Source organism: Pseudopipra pipra, chromosome 4 (genome assembly GCF_036250125.1).
Source record: "Pseudopipra pipra isolate bDixPip1 chromosome 4, bDixPip1.hap1, whole genome shotgun sequence".
Classification (NCBI taxonomy): Eukaryota; Metazoa; Chordata; class Aves; order Passeriformes; family Pipridae; genus Pseudopipra; species Pseudopipra pipra.
In genome coordinates this window covers 26,466,092-26,485,829 of record NC_087552.1, presented here as the reverse complement: position 1 = coordinate 26,485,829, position 19,738 = coordinate 26,466,092, and the positions used below count along the sequence as shown (strand labels likewise).

Here is a 19,738-nt window from a genome sequence, read left to right as displayed (position 1 = left end):
TTTGGCTAATTAACTCTTTGCTAATTCTTGTGGCAGAAGTTTTTAAGTGTTCTGCTGCTATAGGCAGAATTCAGGTAGTGCTGCATGGTTTTCTTTTTATTTTCATTCTCGATCTGCTAAGTTAAAAATGATTCAGTCTTGTCAGTGATTCAGTATGCTGAGTCAAAAGAAAGATTTTTGTTGATGATTTGGTCTACTTGCAAGGATCAAAAAAGGGTTTCGTTTTGTAAGGGAAAATGCAGAAGCCAAAAATAATTTCATGAAGAATATGTCTTATGTGCCAGAACACTGCTGCCCATCAGCTTTTTCCCATAAAGTTTGTAGATTCTTCACAGATGTCACCAAATTTAATTCTAACTTTTTTGTTCATTACCTTTGGAAGAATAATACTTGCATTACCCAAGTGTTACCACACATGTGCAAATTTATGTGTTCAGTTGCACGCCTTGTGGTTTGCTTCTGTGTATGTATTAATACTTGCCTGGAAATTAGGGGTTTTTTTCCGACCTGAAGATCTGGTTTTGTGTGCAGTGTTCAGTTCTAATAGATCAGTGTATGGTCCTATAAGCTTCTCTTTTGGGATGAAGAGAGTAAGTGTAGTTACTGAAATGGTTGCACTTCGTAGCTGTTATTGGCTTTATGCTCATTTATTGATGTGTATATCAGGATAGGGATATCAGAATGTTAGGAAACTGATTTGTCTGTGACTGACTGCTGCCTGCTGCTATTATACCAACTACAGGTTTGGGGATTTTCTTAAGCATTTTGTATTTCACATTTTAAGTATGCTAAAGAGTAAACATCCATCTGGTGTCAAAAGCCTTGGGTTGGAATACAAAGAATTAACTTTAAATTCTGCTTCTCCTTAGGGTATCTTGTGGCCTTGGGCAGGAGTAGAAAAGTTTCTTTTATCAGTGGTCTGATTTCTAACAAAGACTTGTCCCAGCACTGAAGAGGGGAGAAAAACATAGGATACATCCAGCTTTGTTTACAATGAGGTTAGCTATACTAACAGGCTTTCTGAAGGATTGACTGAAGACTCAGGCTTTTCTAGTCAGACTGATCTGCCAAGGTTGTTTGATGGGGTAATTATCTTAGGAGTGAAAAGAGCATCAGTGGTGGTAAAAGTTCAAGGTGTAAATTGGCATCTTTGTCCTTGTGAGTTCTTTGGGAGACTAGACTCAATTCTTAAGCAGGCCTTAAAGTCCCCTAATGGACCTATTCATGGTGGTTTTGGAGTGCAGAAAAGCCAGTTTCAAAGTGTAACTCGTGACCACCTGGGAGTTCTGAACATTTTAACTGTAAATCATAGGAGGCCTGGGAACAAAGCTGGTTTAAGAGTCAAAGTGAAAATATCCTGCTATTCAGAAACCTACTATGTAGTAAAAAGATCACGTCTAGCTGAGTGGCATTTGGCAGCCTGCTCTCCATGGAGAGCTGAGAGGGAAGGCACAGTCAGGTGAGGACAAAATTCCCCTGACAGCTGTTCACTGAAATTTACTTCTTGTCTCATTATTGCCTTGATTTAACTAGATTATTTATTCCTTGCCTGTGACAATTTGGGAACAGAGAGTTTAGGAATTCCTAGCTCTTTACTTGGGCAGTTTTCTGACTGACAAACCAGACTAACCTCTCTCCCTTTTTGTGTCTATAAGTAGGGATAGTATCTGTTCATGTTACAGTAATGTCGTGGGCATTAGTGGCTTAAAAACTTTAAAGGTCAAGGAAGTCTTATTACTGACAGATGTCTCTCTGACCCTGTAGGTTGGCAGCACAAAGCCTCTAAGTGTTCAGACAAGAGGAGTTTTGGAATTCTGTCAAAAAACGTTTCTATAGCTCTATGTATGTGGAAGGGAAATCCTGGAAGAGAAAAGAGTCAGGGTAAGAGCTGTTGTGAAGTGCATATGAAGACAGTTGTAGCTAGTCATGCAACTGGGAGAGCAGTTTTCTTTCCCACAAATGTGGGAAAGAAAAGGGCATCTCCTGTCCTAATTCAAAAAGAAATTTGAGATTTGTGTTTCTGTGGACCTAAGTGTTATTGGAACATCTTTGTCTGTTATCTACAAAGCCTGTAAAGGTGTTCCTCCCCGATTTTGATAATCTGCTTTGTAAATGTGATACACTTAGCACTCTATCTTGAGCTGGAATGGTTGGAGAGAGCTTCAACTGAAATGCAAATTAGCATTAGATGTCTCTTTTCAATTCATACTTCTTGGAAGAAGTGACACAATTCTTGAAAATATCATAATGATGTTTCTGTGACATACAAGCTCTTTGTTATATATATAGTATAGCTACTCTGAATCATACCAATGTGCTTATGGTCTGCCTGAAAGTATAATGTATGCAAGTTGCACAGCATGTGATATTTTTCACTGAACATGTGATCTAGTGATCTCATGTAAAAGAAATTTTTTCAGAGAAGGGAGAGAAATAGATATGGGGAGATATGCCCTTTACCAAGAAGGGACCAAGCAAACTGTAGCAGTTAGTGAACATATGCACACCAGCTCCTAAAAACTTCAGGTTTTTTTTCATTTTAACTTAAAAGCCTAATCCCTTTCTAAATATAAGCTTATTAAAATAAGCGTAGCAAAAATGGTTTCTTTATGATGATTAGTTGTATAGTGAATAGATGTAGCTGACTCATTCCCAGTTCTCTTCTGTAATAATTGGGGTTTGCTTTCTGAATTTTTAAATTATAAATTTTCCTATTTAAAAATTTCTATTTTTAAATTATTCATTTCAAAACCATGTTGCACTGAAGTCTTCTGACCCATCAGATGACACAGAGTATACATAAAAATTAAATGCCTATTCTGTATAACAAAACTAGGAAGCTATTTTTTCTGATTTTAAAGATGCTATTTTCTAGAATATGAATAACGAAAAAACCTAATTTTGTAGCCATAACCATTTTCTGCATCTATGAGAACTTATAATCATGATCAGAGGGCATTGTAGTAGGTACATCAAAATATATATAGCACCTCAAAGAGCTAACATTCTAAGTATTAAAAAAAGATCAGATATGGGAGAAAAATTAAATGCTATTCCTGTTCTGCCATTGAGAGAACTTGAGGAGCAGTGAACATTAGTGGGTTACTGAGGGGCAGTGGCTGGTATGTGAAGGAGGAGAACTCCAGAGACTTACCTTACCCATCAACTTCTGTGCTACTGTGTCATGGTGCTATTGTTTTAAAAGTTATGTATTGTGTGGAGGAGAGTGGCTGCTTGTAACACAGTCATGTAAGCAGGACTCAAGTTTAAGTGTTAAATTAGCATGCCCTAAATAGTAAAAATGTAGGATATTGGGACCTTAAATCCATGCTGTTGTATCTTCAAGTCTTGCTCATCTACATACCACATGTTGCTGAGGTGCAGAAAAACAAGCCTTGTGTTTCCAAAGGACATAAAAGTGCAACTCACCTTGAGGAAGTACTTTTCCCTGGAACTAAACCCTCTTGTGTCCTTTTGTCAGCTGAATCCTAGAGCATTCATGAACGACACCAACCAACATGTAGTTCTCTGACATGGAACCAAACTGTGAAGAGCTACTGCCTTCCAGGAGTTAAGTAGCACCACTGGAATTGCTTCTGCAAACCCTTTGAACTGGTGTTTGGAGATTGCTGACCTACCCTGTGTTACTGTAAAACACTCCTACATCACTGACACAGAACTCTCACCTCGCACCTGGAGACAGGTGGTTAAAATCTTTTATTACATGAAGAAACTTCTGCACATAACACAGACCTACTGTGGTCCTGTCTTTCTTCTTACTTTCAATCTTGCATGTTGATGAAAGTATAAACTAGAGGCAATTCCTTTGGCAGGGTGACTGAAAATAATTTGGATGATGGGGCTGTAGCCATCTAAGTTGAACTATTCATACAGTCCAAATAATTAACTATATTTTTTAGCAGTTTTCCATTAATAAGAAATTCTGTTGTAGGAGTCTGTGTATTTAGGTTTTTATTCAAGCTGATGATGTTTGCTTCAGTAAAAGTGTGGTGTTTGGACCATATGCTCAAATGTTAACATGTTTAATGCCAGCAGCAGAATATTTACATTAAAGGACATGGAGCCAAGTTAAACTCAATTGCAACTTTATTCACTGGATTACGGTGTTACCAGCAAAAAATAGCTGTGATATCTTGCTTTTTTTCCTCTTTCATTTTTCAAACAGGCTGAGGCAGATCTGCCCTTTTTGGAAGTTGTGCTCTAATTACTATTTTAAGCCCTAGTGCAGCAGGGTAGAGAGGGAATGCCAAGAGGTATTCTGCTTGAACCTGAAGCTCTTGAGAAGGAGGGATAGGAAGGTAAGTATATGCAGAATTTTATTCCAACCTCCCTCTTGTCAGGGGATTAGAAAATGTTGCATGTCTTTCTTTTGACCATGCACAATTTAGCTATGTTAAATTAAGCAGTAGTTCCTGAAGAGAGATTTTATGGGTAAGATTGAGGCAGTTGAGTAGACTGTCCCCAAAAGGCTGTGGATGCACAATATCTAACTGTAGCAAATGTCTCATGAGCTTTCCACCTCTCAGATCAGGCTTTCAGAGATTTACAGTTTTTGGATTGTATAACTGAAGCAAGGACATTTTGATAGAAACGGCCAACAGAGGGATAACTAGACTAAACAGATCAGCAGATTTGAGGAAGTGGTAACTCTGAGCAAGGCATGGTGTGAACAGTTAGTGATGGACATCTCTTCTGCTCTGTTGCAGCAGGGGGAAATGGTCTGTTCATAGATCCTGTCAGAACTGGGACTGCAATGCAGGAGTAAAAGCTCTGTACATTGTTTTAAACATTAAGGAACAGGGTGTTACCCAGTGGAGTCACTGCTAATGGTAGGATGATGTGACCATGAAATGCAGAATTTGAATAAGCACTCAGCCTTCAAAAAAACACCAAAAACCAACCCACTAACAACAACCTCAAACCCTGGATGACCAAAATGCCAGTTTGGAAAGAGGATCAGAAAAGTCTTTCTTTTTACAGTTCCCCTTTCCATCTGAAAAAGAGAACTATCTGAGAAGCACAGAAAGGAGAAGTTCAACGGAACTTTTATGGTTGGTTTATTGGCAAACACTTGGTCATTTTTTTTCCTTCTTCCCCCCCTCCACCCCCTTTCTTTTCCCATTCTGAAGTTGTTAATTCTAGTTAGGCCCATTTCAGATGTTCTGGGAGAGGGCTGACAGGAACTTAACATCATAGTATGATCCAGCCACAAGTGATTCCAGCAGAAGATGGACCTTTGGCATCCCATGTGTATCTTGTGTGAAATATGTCTGCTTTTAGAGGCATTTTGACTTTTTTTGTTGAGATAAGAAAGGCAGCAGAAGGGATGCACAGTGGAGAATGAAAAGCTGTGGAACTTGCACAAAGGAAAATTTGATCTGCCATGTGGATTAGACAGCAATAGAGCTCTAGACTGTTTTCTCCTTGCTGAGCTTATGTTTCTGGGGCCAGGGACAGTGAGTGTTCAGGCAGGGTGAGGGCTTGTGCATTCATTTTTGTAGAGCACAGATTTGTAGGAAGAGTGTTGGAACTGGAGTTATCTGGGTGTTCCATGTGAGAGGAGTTGATATGCACTATGGAGGTGATACTGATGAAAACGTGAGAGAGATCAGGGTTCTAAGACAACTGTGGAGTTGAAGGAAACAAGTAGATTGTGAGGGATATTTTTTCCCACCTTGTGTGTTACTGCTCTGATTTTATATTTGTGAGCATGAATGAATGAACCAGGTCTCCCTTTCCCTGGTTTGTTTCTCAGAACCTATCAGTTTTTCTGTATTATTTGCAAAACCCTGTGACACACACTGACCACAGCAGCTTGTTTCTCATTCTGAGAACATGAGGAGACTGTGGTGAGGGGTTAGGGAGGTGGTATCCTCAACCTCCCCAGTTACTTTAGGTCCCAACCACTTCTGAAAGGAGGATATTCTTAGGGGGAACAGTTGATTAATTCACTGCTTAAAACCATCCAGCTCTCAAGCAATCTTGTGTTACTTTCCTAGTTATGGTGTCTTCTCAAGAAAAGATCCTGTATGATGCAAGCACTGACCCAAGAGGAAAAACAGTAGTTGGAAATGTTGGGAGAAACAGAAGAAGTACTTCCATGTTTGCAGAAACTTTTGGTCATGCATTTACCATGGTTTTCCAATTTTTTTAGATGTTTATTTCCCCCTGTATTCAGTGAGTTTTCCCAATTCCTTGTATTGAGAAAATGCTTTATTTCCTTAAAGTAGTGACATGTGGAAATTGGTTGAAGAGCACAGTTCAGTGGTGCAGGCAAATGAAAAGAAGCTCAGGCCTTAAGGAAATATGTTGGGGGGAGGGAGCTGCGGAAAGATTAAGTTAAAATGAAAACATTATCCAAAACAAACAGTGAGCTTCAGCCTGAGTTAATTTTCCCTCTTGAAGTAGGTGTGAAATTGTCTCTTGCATTCCAGGTCCCAAATTTAAAATGTGGTCATGCTTTGTGAAACTGAAGACGCGTTACAGATGTTGATTTCTATACGTGATTTAGTGGTTACAGCAAGTGGCAGATTTACAGCATCACGACTTTCAAGTTTTATTGCAGACTGAATCATTTAGTGACCTTTGGGTGACTCTTGGTAAACACCTACAAGCTTGGTCTTGAGCAGTGAGGAATGGCAGCCGCTTCCCTGGGCTCGCCCTGAGCTTGGCCAAGACCCGAGCAGAGGGCAGAGCTGGCGCCCCGCACTTCTGCCTGCCATCAGCAGGGGTAGCTAAGCCGCTGCTGCCCGGGCAGTCCTCTTCCCTACTTTCCTCGCTCTTGCTTGCCTGGCAGAAGGGGCCAAGGCAGTAACCACAGAGGTTCTCCCCCTCGCTGCCTACACGGGGATCAGGACAGGAAAGGGGAAGTGGTGTAGTGTGTCAACTCAGAGGACTGCTTTCCTGGAAGCATGCTGCTTCCTATGGAAGTGTGCATGGAGATGGGAGTTACTGTCTTTGCTTTTTCTTCCCCCCCCCCCCCCCCCCGCCCATGCAAAACTTGGTTGAATGTCCTGAAGTTTGCTTTCTTGATGTTGGAATGAGATTGTGGCAAATGCTGCAATACTCTGAATGGAAAAATGCCATTTGAATCTCTATGAGACTTCCATGAGAAATGGAAAGAAGGAAGGTAAGATGAGGGAAATGACAGCTTCATCCAGATTAGCTTCCAAATTAGTGCCACATGGCAGTCAGATGACTCCGCACAGCTGCATGGCTGCACAGTCACATTATCCACATCCTCACTAAATAGTTGTTGGTTACTTCAGGACAAGTCAGGGAAAGGGAAGACAGAGAGACTGCTGGGACCCACTGTCATGTGGCACAGGAGAGTCTCTGGTGCTGTACTTCATGCTGGGAAGTGAAATTAGTGAATGGTGAAACAGATACCTTTGTGCACAGAACCTGATTCTGTGAAAACCCAGGCTGAGAGGGCAAAGCAGCAAAAGAATTCTTGTGCAGATGAGTAAGTGCTCAAAGATTGCTAATTTCCACCTTCTGCACTGACTTTTATCACACAAAGAGATGTGGTGGCAGGCCTGGGGCTGTTGGCAGGCACAGGAGGAAGCATTCAGCTGCATGGGCAGTGTTTACCGTCCCCATTTCCTCCAGAGAAACAACTGTGGGCGGGTCTGGTTTTAGGACATATCCCTTCAAACTGGCTTTGCACATCGTGCATGGTGTGGAAACCACGGCTTGGGAAGTCCTGACCTAGATGAAGGAAAGCCAGTGAAATTAACCTGTTTGAAACTACAGTGCCACAAGTGCTGAACTCTAAAAGGAGTTGTTATCAGTAAGGTGCAGGAAGTCTGTAGTGGTATTCCTTGTCTGATTATTTGAGAACTGCTGAATTGGACATGCTGTTTGCATTCTCTAAACTCAGTCCAACACTAAATGCAGAATGCAGGTAGAGGAGGGAAAAGCAGACATTGTTGCTGTAATCCTTTTGCCTCATGGGATGCATCAGAAAAGGATGGAAGAGGCGTGTATGGCTGGATGTCGTGATGGAGCAACTCTTGGAGAAAGTGTGTGAATCTGAAAGTCACGGAATAGTTGAGACATCACTTCCGGTAGTTACAAGGAGAGAGGAAACTGGAAGAAGGGGTCAGACCCTGGCTAAAGGCAAGTCCTGTGAGGCAAAGGATATCCTCAAGGGATGCTGCCCTACCAGCAGCCATGGCCACTTCTATGGAAGGGCAGGAGTGAGAGGCTGCATAATATTTCTCTGCCATTCTGGAAATGCTCCAAGACTTCATGACCTTATGTTGAATGTGTTTAAAACAGCGCTGGTTCTTTCATGAGGCTGTTATGGTATGCCTACCCTGCTAGTTTTCATGAAAGGCTGTTACGCTTTTGTAAAAGAGGAGGGGGATTCTATGAAATTGAAAGATCTCAAACAAGTTGATTGTGAGCTCTGCAGTTTTTTTTCTTCTTTCTTGAAAGAACCACACCAAACAAACCTCCCCAAAACACAAGAAAACCCCCTAAAAACAAAAACCCTGAAAACATTGAAGAATTTTGAAATGTTCAAACCAAGCAGCTGTTTTTTCAGCTGTTACAGGTATTAAACAACAGCAAGAAAATCCTCTGCTATGACCTGTCATTGGAAATAATCCTTTCTTGATCATGCTGAACAGCTGGGTTCATTGCTTCTCCTGCAACTGTAATCTTCAACTTCTCGACTTGTTACCTGCACAATGATTCGTCAAAATGTTAAGCTAATGGTATGAAATGCAAAATAATGAAATTGCAGATGTTTAAGTGCATCCTTGGGATTCATAAATTATGGGAGCTACAGTGAATTGTTAGGAATGAATTAGGTGTTTGGAAGTGACCTACTTTGAAGATACTTTTCCTTTTTTCAAAATGCTAAATGCTTTTGACCTTTCTCGCTGTTGCAATGCAAGTGACCACCTAATAACACCACTTCAACATTGTTCCTTTTTTTCTGATAATAAATAACATTTACTTTCAACTGTGATACTTTAATTATGCAAATCAAATTCTCACTAATGGCTTTTTTCAGACCCCATAAATCTGCAGTGTAATTTTTTCCTTAGTAAATAGGTCAGGGGAAATGCAGCACTGACAAAAGTGTGGGCAGATGCATTTTGGATTTGGTTTAACTACATCTGTGCTGTGTAATCACTTAAAAAAAAAAAAGGCGAAAAAGCAAAAAAACCTGGTAGCCTGTATAAATGTTAAGAAATGGAAATCAAGATTGGAATTACTGTGCTTTCTATTGTTAGTGTCAATAAAAGCACTGTTTAATTCACTTTAGAAATATCAGTGGAACCAATCCTGAAAAATCTTGCTCTGAGAACATCCTGTGGGCTTCCTTTATTTGGACACCAACATGTTTATTTCTGGCTTGAATCTGCTTATTGTTTAGATTAAAATCTGCTTTGCATGGTCAACACAGTTAAAAGCAAGTAGATTGCCTTATGACTCCTACAATATCAACATAAGAATAATTGCAATCACAAATAAAAGGGCAGGAAATAACATGCATTACTTGAAAAAGAACACATAGCCTTCATGTTCACAGATTTTTAAGATTAACAGTTACTTTCCCTTCTTTTCTCCCGTTTTCAAATCAAAACAGAATCCTATCCCTGAAAAGCACCAAAACATCAGGAACAAGCAAACCACTCCAGAAGCTGAGAAGCAGGCAGCTGTGATTTGTAATTGCTGGGACAAATAAAAATGGACTTTTGTTATGTCAGATTTCTAGAATCATATTTGAGAATTGTACAGTGATTGAATTGTTGCTGTGTTGCAGAAATAAAAGCACAGGGACATACTGAGGCAGAGTTGCCAGAGCCAGACAGACCAGAAACCCAGTGCACTGCAGGTAGGTTTAAATTCAGTATGCAGCAATACAAAGCAATTTCTGGATGATGTTTATACATGTACATCAGCCAAGGCCACTCCAGCTGGGTGGGAGTCTAGAAGATAATATGAGAAGTGCAGGGTCATGTAATGGGGACTTGGAAGGAGCATAGTGCTTAGCACCATCCTGTATGTTGAGGGTTGTGTGATAGCCATAGCCAAAAAAGGTGCATTTGAACAGAGAAGATTAGATATTCTCCGTAGTATGCTTATACTTTACCATCTTTCTGGCATTCTAAGTTTTTATAAAGAAAAATGGAGTGTAAGAGCATGAACCACCTTAAAGAATCAGTAGGTGAATACCAGTTCTTTGAAGATAAGCACAGTCTGTCTCAGAGGACTTGTTGATTATCCAACAGCAACTTGATCTCGTGGTCTGTTGGTTCAGTGATTTGACACACTGTGTTGGCATTGTTATTTAGGGTGTTTTATGTAAACCAGTATGAGCTGGTTTATCCTGTTTAGAGTGTAAGCTAGTTCTCCCATTCCTGCAACTGAACCTAACAATTCCGCTAAGGTGACTGCTTTCCTTATTTGTCTCTGAACTCTTAACTGTGATCACAAACAAAACAGCTGTGACCTCTGTCTTTGACATGAGGTTGTCAGACTTTTCTTAATACAAGACAAGGAGTACTGCCTTGCCTGGCTTTGGATAGCTGTTCCCCATTACCTTCAGAAATGAAATCATCTTTTTAGAAAAGTATGGTAGTATCTGAAGAACCATCAGTGTTTCTGAGGTTGCAATCCTGGATTGCTGGTCAGCCATAAAACATAGGGCATTATCCCAGGAAGGATAGAAAGCAAAACACTAAAATTGTACCATGTGTGTGCTCTCACGTTTCAGCAAGTCAACGAAGTGGGAGAAAATGGGCAAATCAAAATAGCAGATGTACAGAGTTTTAGCTTCGTTTTTTGTTGGGAGATTTTAGTAAGTAACAGGGAAGCAAGCATGGTCTTGGATATTGTTTGTTTAATTTTCTGATAGGGCAGATAGTCCTAGGATTTATTTATTTCTCAATTGTTGGGAAGCACTGTGCTTGGACTCTTCTGGTGGGTCTGATTATCATAGACAAGAGATGCCGTCTCTCCTGCCTCTGATCTGGAGGTTGCAGGCACTGGTCTGAAGGAGGAACTAGTACAGCTCCTGTTGCAGCCAGCTGTGATCATCTAAACTTGGAAACTATACGATCCTAAGTTTTTGTACATAAATCCTTGGACTTGGACAATCCTGCTATTGCCATTCTCAGAAACACCTTTGTTTTCTTTGGGGCTAAGTGGCATGGCACATCTGTCTCACCTGAGCCATAGACAGGCTGCTCTCCCTGCAGTGCTCGATCCAAGCAGCTTCCAGAGTGGTCTTTTTACACAATAGCTCATGGTGTTCAGTTCCCCAATTTCTGAGGAAATTCAGCCCTTGCGAAACTGAACAGATGGATCTGAGTTCCAGCAAGTAGACGCGGAACTGTGTTTTATTCCCACATCCTGAGCGAGTGCTCTAACCGCTAAGGAAGGGCAAGGAAACTGCTGCTTCCTCTGGTCACACCGTGTGTTAAGGATGTTGCCCTTCCTCATGAGAGCAAAGAGGTAGGCAGGGCAGAGCAAAATGTGCTGAACTGCAGATGAAAAGAAGGGCCTCCTCTTGCCCTGCATGAAGAGCCTGAGCCCTCTGAAGAGGTGAGTTTAAGGAGCTCCTTCCTCTCCGGTGCTCCCTGGTGCTGGTTGAACCAGCTTATGGTGCAGTGAGCAGTTTGCATGGATTGTGCTCTGGAGCATCAAGCCCTTTCCTGCGCGTTGCACGGGGAACCTACTTGCTGAAAGCACAACTGTTGCTTTTGCTGCAAAATCTAGAGACTACAGTAGTTCATGTCCTTTTGTGTAGCCCTGCTGTGCCAAAAACCTAGGTCCACAAATAGATTAATAGCTTGTTCCTTAGGGGACATTAACACCACAATACCCTGAACGTATGTGCTTGTACAGAGGAAAAGTAGCATTTGGCACTGCTTTCTTCCCAAATCCTCCTCCCAGCAGGCTCTATATTAAATATACATTAACCCCCCCAATAACTACACAATTATGACAGTTGAAACAGAATTAGAGGAGCTAACATAAAACCAGACTCTGTGTCCCACCTGCACCACAGGCTGCTGGCAGAGCACCTGTCCGTCGTGATTTGCATCTGTGCAATGGTTTCTTTCCTGGAAGTAAAAAACAAAAAGCAGCCTTACTTCCAGCCTGCTACCCTGAAAAGCTTATCAGTCACAGCGACAGCAGAGGCATAGCAAAGAGTGCTTCTAATGTGTGCATTGCTTTGCTCTCAGAAGCATCGATGACAGTGCTGACAGTCAGCTCCCTGCATCTTGTTGCACTTCTGCTGCTCATGGGATGTCTACCAGCTGTTACTAAAAAAAAATAGTTGTACAAGAAAAAAAAAGGTCCAAGCTCTCTGGGATGGTCTAACACCCTGAGTCCTGGTGATCTGTGCATTAGCATCATTCAGGAATGGATGGCATCTTTCTCTTGAATAAGCAGCATGCGTAGCAGTAGAAATAAGAAAAAAGTACCTTTCCAAATGCCTTGTATAATGCATTGGTGGATCTGGACTTTCAGCATTTACTCTGGTAGCCTTAACTCTGAAATTTCAGTGTGTTGCATTCCTTGCTTTGGATGGGTGCCTTCTCTCTTTCTAAGCTAAGACCAAGCACTGAGGCAGTTATAGTTTAAAGATAATAATGTCTTTAGTTAAATAAACCTAAGACTGCCATTGTTTTTAAATGTAGCTCCAACCCATTTGTTGCAAATTATGACTTTCTCTGTTTGCACTGCTGTGACTATGCTGGTTCCTGATGTGGGCTCATTAATAGATTATTTCGTTGTTAGCTGTAGGTAAAGCTTTGACCTAGAGCTGATTAGGGAAAAGAACTTCTGTATCTATTATCTTTTCTCTTTCGTAATTATTATAATTATGCTTCTGTGCCCCAGACAGCAGTCTCAGACAGACTGCTGTGGAGCCACAGAAACCGTCTGGACTCCCTGAATGGGAGTTTGCTGTTAAGCAAGAGATGGCTGGGTTCTGTAGTGTCAGGGAAAAGCTGAATTACAGCATTACACAGAAAGTAACCAAACCAGTGGAGAGAGATTTCCCTTCCTCCCCACCCAGTTAAATTCAATTAACTGGTAGGAATGCAAAAAGCAGGTTCTGTCATTTCCACTTTTTTAAAGATAAATTGGCACACCTATGAGACAGAATCAGTCAAGGGCACAGTTTATAGGCATTTCAGTTTATAGGTGAAAATGACAGTCAGTGTTGCAGAGGAAAGCATCCAGCTGAAACTGCTCTGGTTTCGACACAATAATATAGCTATTTAGTAACGTGTTCACCTGCTCTCTGTTGGCTTCGGCTGGTTGAGAGTCTTTGCAGCTGGGCAGAGTGGGTGTGACTGGGGCTAGTCCAGCACTGGGGTGGGGGCTGCTTTCCAGGAGTGAGGAGATGGTTTTGCCTTCCCAGGGTTCACTGGCTGCCTCTGAAGTGAGGTTACAAAACAAAAGCAAAGGAAGGGAGGACTCTTTTCAAGGTAGATCATAGCAGCCTTTAGGGGAAAACAAGGTAAGGAGGTGAGTTTGGTTTAGTACCTACTACTAGAAAGTCTGGAAAGCACTGGGCAGTGTAACTGGCAAGAAATTCTGAAGCTTAAACTTTGAAGGAGTTCAAGTGTGTGTTGGAGACCACTAAGAACTGTCCTTTTTATTGCCTCTCGGCCCTCCCACCATGTTTTCACCTTAGAGTACGTTATTTTTCTTTGTAGTGCAACTGGACCAACAAGATTTAGCAGAACTGTTGTTCTTTACAGTCATCTTGGGTATCATTGCTCTGGTACAGTGGAAGAATAATTCCCTTCATGAAAGGGCAGCTGTGGCTGAAATGCAAAGCTTAACAGAAGGAGAAAGCAGATTGTGATTATGTGAGGCAGTAAGTGCAACTCCTTCCATGGGCTCAGGGCTTGGAGTCCTCACCTAGTGCATCGCAGTGGAGTTCTCCAGGGAGGTGCAAATGGGTGGTTGTTCAGTGGGAGCAGCCTTCATACAACCTTTTGAATTAATCTTGCAACCTCAGAGACTTACAGTCTGAGTGCCTGTATCTCAAGTGGAGAGGGAGGCTCTAGTGTTTCATGCTCTTCTCCATATAATGATAAATGCATGAGCAGCTGCTGGGAGAGAGAAGAAAGCTCAGGCTCTGGGATACTGTTGGCTTAAGTGTTAAGATGCTTTCTTGGGAACTAAGAATTATAAATTTGAATCCCTTCCAGAACAGAGGGGGTTTAAGGCATAATCTACTACATCTCAGCTAAATGCCAAGCTAGTTGTGGTCTGAAGGCAATGACTCCTCCTCTTAAAGTAGGACTAGAGGCGTTTTCTTTTAAGCAGAGGATGTGCATTGTGGACCAATGATGCTGCTTCTTAGTAAATGCCTGAAGGTCCCAGGGAGGCTGTAGAAGCTTCTGCCAGGAATCCTGGGCTGTGCCACTTGTATGCCCCTGCATCTCCTTCTGAGGAACCTGATTGTCTTTGGACTTTGCGTAAGCTCAGTGATTCTGTTAACACAATCCCAAGCTCCACTCAAGGAGTGCTGCCTGTGGAGCTGCTTGAGTCCCTCTGTGGGCTGAATTCCTTGCTGTTAGCCCTCAGCACTGTCAGGAAAGAAAACATTGAAACATATGAAAGTACTTTGACATAAAGTACCTGGCAACTGACGGGGTGTTTGATTCCCCCCCCCCCTTGTTTTTAATGTATAACTTCTAAAAAAGTAAATTAAAAAAATTATTAAGTAAAAACATAACCCAGTTGGGAAATTATAAAACCACTCTGGGTTATGCTGCTGTGTTGTGCTGTGGTGTAACTGTCCACATTTTTTCTGTGTTCCACATGTGATAAAATGACCCTGGGGGAGGACAAGGTGTCTGTAATACCGTCCCGGCCTTCTTGCCTGGAGGTGTTCCATAAGCAAACCCAGAGATGAGCCGTGATGTGAGGTTTGTCATCTGTTACGTTGGTGAAGCAAGGGAGGGTGTGTGAGGCTCTGATTAAAGTTATTGTGAAGCACTGTGAGACAGTAAAAGGTGTGTGAACCTTGTTGGGTTTTCAGTGGAAAAAGAAAAGTTTCGTGACGTTTGGACAAGTCTGCTCCTTCACTGAACCATTTTCAGGCTGTGATTAAATGCTCTTACAGCTAACGATTGTCTGATTTTTTTAATAAAGCATTGGTAAGACTTTTGTTAGTGTAATAAGTAACACATTTTGGAAGTAAATATGTGATTGAGCACAAGAGCTTGTATGTCCAAGTTAAGTCAGTGTCTTGGAGCCCAAGAAAACAGGTAAAACCAGCTGTCAAGAGGAATGATACTGTTTAATCCTGGGTTAGCAAACAGAAATTTGAGATAGTAAGCAAACAGCACTGCCTGCATCTGTAAAAGTTTCAGGCTTCAGCTAGATTTTTACTAACTTTAAGAGACCGCGTTCCCACTAAGAAGCAGGAATCGGCTTATTAATTGGCTGTTACTGGCCTTTCTCTCTGTTTACTCATCTTGCTAATGCTTTCTGTGCATTACAGAAGAAATCACAGCTTACACTCTCTTCCTGTGGAGCTGGCAAGCATTTACTTAGCAGCGTGAAACCCCTCCCTCCAGCTGATAAGGAGCAAAACTGTGTTAGGAGTGCAACTATTCAAACTGAGACACAGCTCCCGGTTGTGCAGGGTGGAGGCTTTGGAGTGCTCATTAGCAATGGTATGTCCCCGATCCGATGGGGACAAGCCCAGCAGGAGTAAGGCTGGCACAGAGCAGGTGAAGGAACAAGATGATCTTAACCTGTTTACACAACTTACTGACAGTTTACCAACCAAATAAATAAGCTTGTATGCTGCCTGTATCCAGAATGAGTCAGACCATTTTACAAGATGTCTGTTTTGGCTACAGAAATGCAGGTGTTCTCTTCTTGTGAAAGACTTCAAAAAAGAGTGAGACTGACTTGCTTCTAATGTGTGTGGAAGTTCTGGCATTCACTCCTGGGGTTTCCTTACCTCTTGTTTGCTTGTTACCTTACAGTGTATTACTTTTCCCCCCAGATTTTCTGCATAAAATTTATTTTTATTAGCTATGCAGTCATCATGCCATCTTCCAGCCTAAGGGAATTAGTCATCCCCAGCTCCATTTTTCCTTTCTTATTTTCAAGGTGCCTTAATAAAAAATGACCCCCTGCTTTGGGTGTGGCTCCCATGTGAGAGCACTTGAAGAGATTGTTGTTCACTGAGTTCCCTTTCAAAGTATCCAAAGTGAGGGGCTTTAATTCATATATTTTGCTTCTCTTAAAATGAAAGACATGAAAGAGTCACAATGCATATCAGTGAATTTTGAGTCTTATATAGCATCTTGATTTACATCCTGTTCCTTGCCACTTTGTGAGAAAAGCTTTTCTATTAATATTCTTACGGGTTACAACTATTTTTTTATAATACTGGTTTCTGTAGGCATGGTAGACAGGTTGAGTTGCTATGAACGGAGGTAGAGAGGATTGAAAAAAAAAAAAAGAGGACGGGAATAAAGAATGCCTGTAGGTATAATTTCTGATCTTTTGGAAACACTTTGAGCTACAAGCACCAAGAGATTGGCATTTCAGTGGCTGCAGAACGTGGTATGATGTTCCCTTCCAGGATCCTGTGTGAGCTCCTGTTGAAGTTTTTTGTTAATTTTTTGGAATTAATGTGGATGGTCATAGTAATAAACAGGAAAGTATCATGAAGGCATAAGCAGGTTTTTTTTGGTTTTGTTTGGTTTTTGACTGACAGAGGGCAGTGCACAAGCATACAGTTTATTAAAATAACCCTCTATGAACAGAAAGAACATAAAGACAAGTAGAAATCACCTAATAATTCTCAGAATGGCTTTTTGTATTTCCTCTTAAAGTTTCTTTGCCAGCTGATGTGTTGAGTCTGGATGGTGAACCTGACAGAAGAGGGGAGAGCTCTGAAAGGGTGCTATAGCTCCTGTGAAGTTCCAATCAGCATACACTGAGGTTTGAAGGTCTGATACTACTGAGGGATGAGGAAAGCATGATTTCTTAGTAGATAGAAGAGGTCTTGTAACTGATGCATTAAAGTCTGAGTAATGGTGCTGACTAAAGACCCTGGTTATCTTCTCTATTAGAAGAAATCTGTTTCTAACATGTTGGGCAGATAGATCTCTTCAGCACCTGAAGATGGATGCAGAGAAGCAAATCTTCAAATCCCTAGGGGAAGTTGGAAGCTGCACAAACTCATGGGACCCTGAAGAAAACTGAGACTTTTTGCAGTCATTGTTGATGTCTTGGTACTCCCATGCTGCATGCAGTGCCAGCTCTGAAAACTGTGTTCTGGTTGCCTGAATCAATTTCTGTGCCATTCCTGTGGATTCACTTTCCACCCAACCTCCTCCTGCTCGGTTCCCAGGGGCATACTCTGGAGGTAGCACTGTCTGGTCACAACTTGTGTTCAGGTCCCTGCTCATGGAGTCCCATGGTATGAAGGAGAAACTGATACTCAGTAGATTACCTTTGCATAAATGATCCTCTTTGTCTTGGCCTGACTCCTGCATTGCAACAGGCAACTGTAAAATGGCATCCACAGCAAAAACCAGTTACAATTTCTCTGCCTGTCCTTCCACTCCTTCCTTTTCTGTATTATGGCAGGATTATGCTGATTTTCACTTTTTCTGTTGTGTTTTTTTTTCTTTTTCTATACGGGGAAAGTTGAGATGGAACATTTTCCTTTTTTTTTTCTCTCTCAAGCCAATCTTTCCTCTGTCACATATGATCCATTCAGAAATCCCCAGTCCATATCCTGTTTTTTTTGGTAGCAGTTACCAGATGGTGCTTCTAGTTCAGTACAGCTTGTGTGCATCTTGGAGTAAAAACTGTGGTGAACCTGGCTGGAGTTCTGCAAAGTTTGCCTGGTTGTTGTACTGCTGACAAATAGGCAAGGGTGAGTGTGGTTCACTCGCTTTTGTGCAAGTTCTCCTACCTTCATGGGTACTCTGAAGCACTCTGCAGAATGGCTGCATTGTCTTGCCTTGAACTTTCCCACAAGTCCTATATCCACTGTGATCTTAGTGCTTTAAAAGGTTATTAATTGCCTTTTGGGAAGAACCTTTGGAGAACTAAGCTGTTGTGAGAGTTTCTTGGAGTCTTGAAAGGGCAAGAAGGTCAGGGCAGCACCATCCTAAATAGCTCTCACAGGCTGAGCTCAGCCTTGTAAGCAGTGCCCTGAGAAAATTGTTCATTCCATAAACCATTTTCCAGAATCTGTACGACTTAAATCCCAGGTTTTGCAGTGTACCTAGACTATTTTTTGAGCAATCAAAAATTGTATAAACAAGGTCTATCATTGTAAATCTGTAACTGGGGAAATTAAAAAAAAAGTTTTAATAAGTATGGAAATAGATGTTACTGTAGTCTGATCCACAGTTAGTCTGCACTCAAATACTTTTCAAAGTGGCCAGCTGAGTGTTAGATAGTTAATGTGAGATGTTAAAAAGAAGCTGAAGTACCTGCTTATATTCCAAGAATCAGGTGGCTTTAAAAGGTTTCAAGCTGTGCACGCTGAAAACCTGGGAAGGCTCCTAGAGTTTGTAGCATTTCTGGCCATGTACTTTCTATAGACTTAAAGATTTGCTTCATTCTTTCACAGAAAAATCACAGAATATTCTGAGTTGGAAGGGACCCACAAGGATCATCGAGTCCAACTCTTAAGTGAATGGCCCTTAAACCGACCGTGACAAAGGAGGAAGTGAAAGTGTTTGCTTTCTGCATATATGGACTTACTGAAATTCTCTTCCTTTAGTGTATCTTCACCTCCAATTATCTTACCTCCAGTGGACAACAGAATGCATTTGAGTAGAAAATACCCTTTGCCCCAGGATCATCAGCTCATTAGAGATCACGGGTGATTAGTTTGGGATAGGGCCCTTCTGTAAACCAACAGCAAGATGCACTTGTTGGCTTTACGTTTGGGACAGTTCACTGAAGGCTGGTAGAGTTTGCTTGCAGGCTGTTTTGTTTAGTGTTTTGTGCCATTATTTCTGAACAAGGCAATACAGCATGTCTATAATGCTGAGAGCTAATCCTTTTGTGTTGCTCCTGCTGTCCCAGACAACTAGAAGCATGGTTGTTGAATTGGGTGTCACTTCTCCACCTGAAAGTTGATTCTGGCTGGTGGGTTTTGGTTTTTTCCCCTTGCAGCTAGCTATTACTTGATGCGATTAGAATCGCAAAGGAAACCATTTTGTATGGGCTTTTACTGGGGAAAAAGCAGTAAGCAGATCTGCATCTCTGTTTTTGCTTTTTTTTTGTGTGTTTTGGGCTTTTTTTTTTTTCTTGCTCCAGACCTTACAGAACCTTTCCCATCTTTTGATGCTGCACATAGGATTTTATGAGTCACAATGAAATATTTTATTGATTATATTATGAAAAATCAATTAAAAAGTTGCCCTGGCTGTCAATTTTGTGCTGCCTACTCTGTGTGCACTGGCAGGTTTGACTGCTCACCGTTGTGAATGAGAAGAGAATACCTTGGGGTGCCCAATTATAGCAGCAGTGAGAGGAAATTCAGAAGAGTAATTTTGGCTTCCTTCATTGCCTTTATGTTGGCCTCTGAACGAGTGGCCGTTCTCCTCCTTTCAGATTTCACAGCAGTGAGAGCACTAATGGCAACTCCGTGCAATTTTGACTTCTCATGTCCATGAGATTGAATCAATGCTTCTCCTTCCACATTTAGTAAAACAATTTTGCACGCGTGCTGAAC

At 41.5% G+C, this 19,738-nt stretch overlaps 1 long non-coding RNA gene across 1 annotated transcript in view; it reads left to right on the top strand.

Annotated features, from left to right (window-relative positions):
• The first annotated feature begins 1,960 nt into the window (after nt 1-1,960).
• LOC135412993 (uncharacterized) overlaps nt 1,961-19,738 on the top strand; it is a 66,531-nt gene continuing 48,753 nt past the window's right edge. The window contains exon 1 of the long non-coding RNA XR_010430062.1: nt 1,961-9,874. This is a non-coding gene — a long non-coding RNA (uncharacterized LOC135412993). The remainder of the gene's footprint in view (nt 9,875-19,738) is intronic.